The sequence below is a fragment of the Haliotis cracherodii genome, unplaced genomic scaffold (genome assembly GCF_022045235.1).
Source record: "Haliotis cracherodii isolate W230 unplaced genomic scaffold, xgHalCrac1.p SCAF_6, whole genome shotgun sequence".
NCBI lineage: Eukaryota > Metazoa > Mollusca > Gastropoda > Lepetellida > Haliotidae > Haliotis > Haliotis cracherodii.
Window position 1 is genome coordinate 37921270 of NW_027266319.1, and position 6656 is coordinate 37927925.

General features: G+C 34.9%; 1 protein-coding gene across 5 annotated transcripts in view; it reads left to right on the forward strand.

Annotated features, from left to right (window-relative positions):
* The window catches only part of LOC139445557 (prestin-like), an 85202-nt gene extending 81149 nt beyond the window's left edge, over positions 1 to 4053 (forward strand). For all 5 annotated transcript variants that reach the window (XR_011651873.1, XM_071226703.1, XM_071226705.1 and 2 more), the window contains exon 20: positions 603 to 4053. The gene's annotated coding sequence lies outside the window, so the exon portion shown is untranslated. The remainder of the gene's footprint in view (positions 1 to 602) is intronic.
* Positions 4054 to 6656: the final 2603 nt, after the last annotated feature.

A 6656-nucleotide genomic window follows, 5' to 3' on the forward strand; every position in this document is an offset into this window, starting at 1 on the left:
GCACAAGGCGATCTTAGCGCTAAGATGATCGTAACTCATATACTTTAACATAGGCTTAACGCTAAGATGGTTTTGTGCAAGTGGGCTGTGGGTTGGTTTGTCACATCACTGTTGTATGTACTCTTGTGCCTTGTGGTCCAGCACTTGTGGTCCAGCACTTGTTTAGCACACAGAAGGTCCAGTTTTAATCTCCATGGTACCAGGTGTAAAGTGAAGTAACATCCTCATGACCCCACTGTCATTTTACTGAAAAGCTGTGTTTAAACAAACTTACACTTATTGGATAAACATATTCATTTGAATAGACTGAAATATCAACTTATAGCTACCCAATATAAAGGTGATGCAATGCAAATACTAACAGAAACCAGTCTGTAAGGAGACCTCCAGAGAAGTAGAGTCGAGAGAGTTGAGGGATCTCAGTAAAATGGCACTTCTTGTAAATATACACTATATCTATCTGCTTATGATAATGGATTGGCCACTTTTCAGTATAGAGGAGTAAGTGAACTGCTATATAAATTGTTTAACATTATTTATTATCTTCAGAGACATTGCTGTGACAATTCTTCTGAATATTTTCTTTTCTTTTGTCTTTTCAGCTGTGATTAACTGTTCTTTGGGATGGCTGAAGAAAACAGAACAGTGTTTATTGTGATGGAATGTTTCACACTAATGCTGCAGCCAGTTGATATCATCATTCTCATCTCATGAACACCATCAAACCTTGCGACAATCATGTCCAACCTCACCTCCTGATTGGCTGAACAAGATTCAAGCATATTTGCATATTCACAATATCAATATTCATGAAGGTTCATCAAATACTTTTATCTGAACAATATTTGAATATTCATCAGGCATTTGTGATGTCATAGTCAGTCTTTTCGACATGAATATTTATATGCCTTTATTTGAATATATGAATATTCATGAGAGTGTATAATCATTGTTTGGAATTATGAATATTCATATGGTTTTGTTTGAACATGAATATTTATAGCATCCAAACCAAAGACATGCAACATAATTCGACAAATTGGTCACATACAGAACTGAGCATCTGTAGATACATGTAAATACATATTATCACAACATCAACGGGAGGGTATATTATCAAGATGTTATACTCCTAATGGTTGATATGATATATGAATATTCAAAGACAATCTGTATATGTGGCATTTTTAATCCAATTTCATATATAAAATATAAGCCATATAATTAGTAGATGTATGTTAACTTTATAACAATGTTTTGTCTTTCGTAGCCGAGGTTTCATATTATAGGGTGTAGAAAATAGTTTAATATGCATGCTTGGATTCACCCAAGAACAGGTCTGAGCAGGTTCCTCAATTAATAGTACTTTTTGGAGTGCTTTAAGCTAATAATTAAAAAAATATTTAATATTGTGATAAGGCCAGATCAATTTAATTACATGTTTTTTTTAGTTACATCTTCAAAATAAGGCAAGATGGGGAAAATGCAATAACTAAAATTTGCTTGTTTTAATATAAAAAAATCTGTGACTAAAGTTTGTGTATTACTGTATTTACTTGTGCAAAATCTTTTCAGAGATAATATTTTTTCTTAATGAAAATTGCAGGACTTTTTTCCGATGAGTGAACAAAGTGGAAGAGAATGTCAAAATGTCAATTAACGGTAAATTTAAACATGAAAGGTTACTGAACAATTATTACTTGCTAGCATGGTTTTTTTATCCTTTTTTGTTAAAAAGGCTAAAAGAGATATGTGGATGCGTATGACAAGTAATTATTTTGGTCTGGTCTGAGCTAAGATGGCATTGTGAGAGTATAAGCGAAGTTCTCTGTAAATGTACAAACGTGAATAACTATGACAATTTTAAAAAAACGGAACTGAAAAGATGAAAAAAATTAACTTGTGTGTTCAGAATAATTGTCTGATCATTTTAAACAACATAACATGCTGTAAGGTTTTTGAAAAAATAAGCTTAATACTCTATACATAGGAATGATATTATGTGTTACGGTAAGGAAGTGGTGTGTGATTTAGGTTGTCAGTAGCGGTAACAAAAACATGACTGGGGGGTGGAGGAGTGGTGCAGTTCGTCAGGAGGGGTAAGAAATGCACGACTGACAGGACAAAAAGAGATAATGTCATTATAGTGGCTCGTGGATAAATTGACATTATTTCCATCTGAAAAATATTGAGGGTTTTTTTTATAACAAACTACTTTGGCATTTTTTACATTCAAAGGGTGGGTCATGAAAACGATATACAAGCAGGGAGGGTCCCACCAAAATGTCATCTTGTTTATGGGTGACAAGTCTCCAGCCCTCCCTGTTTGTAAATGACAGGTCCATGGTAGCAGTTGATGACATGTGGACCATCGATATGCAGTAGGTCATGGTGACCTTAATATCCTGCAAGGTTGCAAAATATTTTTTCAAGTTTGAAAAATGTGAAAATGTATGCCGTTGCTTGATATCGTTGTGAAAATGAATGCATTTGCTCGATACTATTCTGAAAGTGTAATACTTTTGCTTCAAAAATACATTCCATCCTGGTTGTATATAGACCCATGACAATGACAAATGCACAATTGTATTATGATCCTAATTCCTGAAAGTAAACTGCCAGGCGAAAGAAACTATACACCCAAACAAAACAAACAAGAAATGGTTATTCAAAGGTGATGTATTTGATACGGGTATCGTTGTGTTGTGCACCATACGTTTGCAGTGTTTCGGCAACTGTTTTCAGCCTAATAACATTTTGATAACGTTTGTAATATATTTGTCAATTCAAATTTTCAAGTGAAAACGTTCTTTTGACGGGCAGTTAATTTCAACGACAGACATAAACTGTACACAATTAATATTGTTTGATGCTTATGAAAATGAAGTTTGATATTTTTCTTAGGCCTAATAGTTTTTCGGGTTGGTTTATGAGACTGGCCGTCAAAAAACCCTGGAATTAGAATAAAAATAAAATGACTTTTGACACATACAGTTTGGCGGATTCTGTTTTACTACTAGGTCGAATGAAAAAATATGAGATTTTGTCATCTCTGTTCATAATAAATGGCGTAAATATCTTTATTCTAACACTCCAAAAAATTGCCAGTTTTCTTTCTGAATCTTGACACGTTAAAGCTTTCTTTTTTTTCATTCATTAGCAGTAGCAGTGCTAATCTGGAGTTTTTTTGACCACCTACATTGAACTTTAGGCAAATAGTTTTGTAAAACAAGTAATAAAAAATACTAGGCCTTACAGTTTGTACAGCAAGCATTACTTGAGGCCATGTCACAAATGACCCACTTTTGAATAATCCTGAAAGAATATGCCTAAGAGTGAACCACAAACATTTGTTTGCCTGTCAGAAATGTTCGCTGCATTCTTGGAATGATCTTTGTACAGTTAATAACTTCTTGTTTTCTCTGCATGTTCGGAATACTTTTAGTATTACACAACAGAGATGTGTTGGCTTGTATCACATATTTACAACTGCAGCCTAGTCAAACTGATTTTTCACAAGTGATCTCCCTGATATGTTTATATATCAGTGCTTGCAAATATCAAATTCCTGTATATTAGCTTTATGTAAATAACAAGCAAATAGCGTCTATAATCTTAGCACGTATATTAATATTTTAATATCAAAATGGCTTTCTCTAAAATTCTTTAATTTACGACCTTCACTTGAATCTTGCACCACCACCAAAACATCACCCCTAAACCCATCCCCAAGACATCACCCCCACCCCACAGCACCCCTACCCTCATCCCCACCCCTACCCCTGCCCCCACCCATGCATGTTTTTGAAGATAGCTTTGAATGTATTTGTTCAAAGAAAATTGTTGGATTATTTTCCAAAAGATAATCCTACCAGGTACCCTTTATACAACTGCTTTTTCGGGGACCAGGATCTTGTTTCAAAAAGTGATCTTAGCATTATGACAAATGTATCCCCAATTACAGACTTACCATTGTCTCAGCGCTAACATCGCTTTGTGGAATGAGAATCTGGTGTAAGAACGGTAGTTGTCCACTTCCTGGGGAGGAGACAGGGGTTCATGTCTTCTATACCGTATATATGTAGGAAACCAAAATGTTTGAGCAGAAATCTGTACTTGTAGTGGTCTATTTCTTTATTTGCATTACAGTCATTGTATGGCTTACACACCCAGCTCTAGTGCTTGAGTGTCTGGTAATAGTGCTTATTCAGAGTGTTGTAACTGTCCGTGTAATGTTATGAGATTAATGATCTCAGCATCTTGGGTGATTATGAAAGATTTGCACTTTTTGATAAAGACTTGATAAACTCTCTGTATGGTTAGAACTGAAAACTTAAAATATTCAAGAAAAGTGAAAATATTTTTATTTTTTGCCAGTGACTATAAGCATATAAATTTTTAGTCTGTTTATGATTCATCTTTTAAGTACAGATTTAAATAGCAAAGTCTAAGCTTTTAAACTTTTCTACTTGAGAATAATTTTTGTTCCCCATAACGAAAAAATCTAATTTTTAATTTTTGTAATGAAGTAATAACAGAAACTAGATTTAAATATAAATAGTCAAGGTACAATTATAATAACATATTTTTTTCACATCATTAAAAAAGAAAAATTAAATACACAAAGGTTTGTTCATTTTTTAATGGTTGCATTCGTATATGAGTGCACTTTCCATGAATGTTATGTTATGATTCTTTTAGAGACTATTTGATTAGTTTAGTAATTGTTTACGTGAACTTGATTTATTGCCAGATTGCATTTACACTTACCATCATGTTGTACATATATCCTCACAACTATTCTTGTATAAAAGCATTCCATTCATTCCTTCATGGTTGAAATAGAAAAATACTTGTGTAAAATATATCGGGGGATGGGAATAATTTTGAAATACCACTTCTATGCACTTGTACAGTGTTTGAACGCATAGCATGGGTTGTCGAGTGAGTTATCCCCCTTGCTGTGTCATATATTCATTTTACTCCTGTTTCTACATCTACTACTTATATAACCATAGAACTTTTTTCAACAATCTTTTTCATAGACTCATTGTTTAGTCAGCTAGATTTTATTGAGGTTCTTAGAGGTGAGTATATGTTTTGCTTACTTGTGATATGGAGTTGATCAAGATGGGTACAAAGACGAAGCTGTGGTGTGTGGAGATGGGAAGAAAAATTGTATCAACTACCGAAATCTGCAAAGCCATTGAGATTAGTTGTGTGTCTGCCAGGGTCTGTTTCCACAAAGTGATCTTAGCGCTAAGACTGCTGAGACTGAAGGAATCCAAAGATCTAAATATTGAAATTTGAAATTTTATTATCAAAAATGTTTGATAAAAAAAACCATAAGATGTAAAGACATTAGGCACAGCTTCTGATTCTTGTGCCTTAAGGAATGATAATAGCAATAAGATTGTTTTGTGGAACCTAACCTGTTTGTATAAATGAAATTCACCAGGCATGACATTGAAACAAATACGTTCTTTACATATTCCTACTTTTTGGGGGGCTTTAAACAGCCCAAAATGAATAGAAGTATATACAGATTCAACAGAAACTTTGTTAGTAGAGTTAGAGATTTAAGAATTTTGTATTCGGACCCTTGATAGTTGTATGTATTGTATGCTGTGTGAGTGTCACAGGCTGAGAAGTGGTGAGAGGACCATCTTCCTGAGGCAAGGGAGTTATGCCCCTTCTATATCCCTCCTATTAACCAATCATATTCTGCCTCTCATATCACTTGCATTTGCTTCTAACAAAATTTAGGCGCCCAGTCAAGACGATCTGATCGACAATCAAGGTCTGTATTGTAATAAAACAGGTCTTGCGAAGTGCATCAAATCACTTGAGCACCTTGATTAAAAGCATGAAAAGATTGGAAAATATCTGTCAATGCTCAAATATAACTCCATAATTCCAGCCTAGTTTGACAAGGGTGGAAATTACAGTTGACTCCCTTGCCTTGGGAAGATGTGGACTGGCTTTGCTGGTTTCTGTACCGAGACTTGAACTCAGGTAGGCATATCTTGTCGGAGTTACCGAATCATACTAGTTTTATTTTTCTATTGTTTCAGTAAGTTTGACAAAGCATCTCCTATATCATCTGTGATGTTAATCAAGACTTTTTACATGGAATTAAAATACTTTTATAAAATTTAGAAGTGAGTTTGTCCTTTTTGGGAATGTTCAAAGCAGTCTGTATATTGTGTTAGATGTTGATGTCATGGATTCCTGAGGGATTGGAAAGGTCTGTTGAAATGATGATTGGGTGGTAACAATGTCTGCCACACCTAACCCACGTGATATCACTCCTTGATTGGAGAGCCAACAGTCCACCTGTTGAGACATTTACCACTTCATGAGAACAGGTATGGTGCTGACAAACCCAGAAACAAACCCACACTTATAGGTTTCTGCACAGTGACTTGCGTCTTAGACTGGGCAACCCGTACCCCTGAGATGGGGTTTAATGTCATGTTCAAAGATGATTGCATGTATATAGCTCATGTTTGTGTGGGTGTCTACTTGTACTGGTCTGGATTCGTGCCTGTTTTATAATGCTAGCCCACAGTTTATCAGATACCATGCCGCAGTTTAACATGTTACGTCACTTAGACACTCTGAACTGACCAGTCCTTTCATCCCCAATGCTGAAC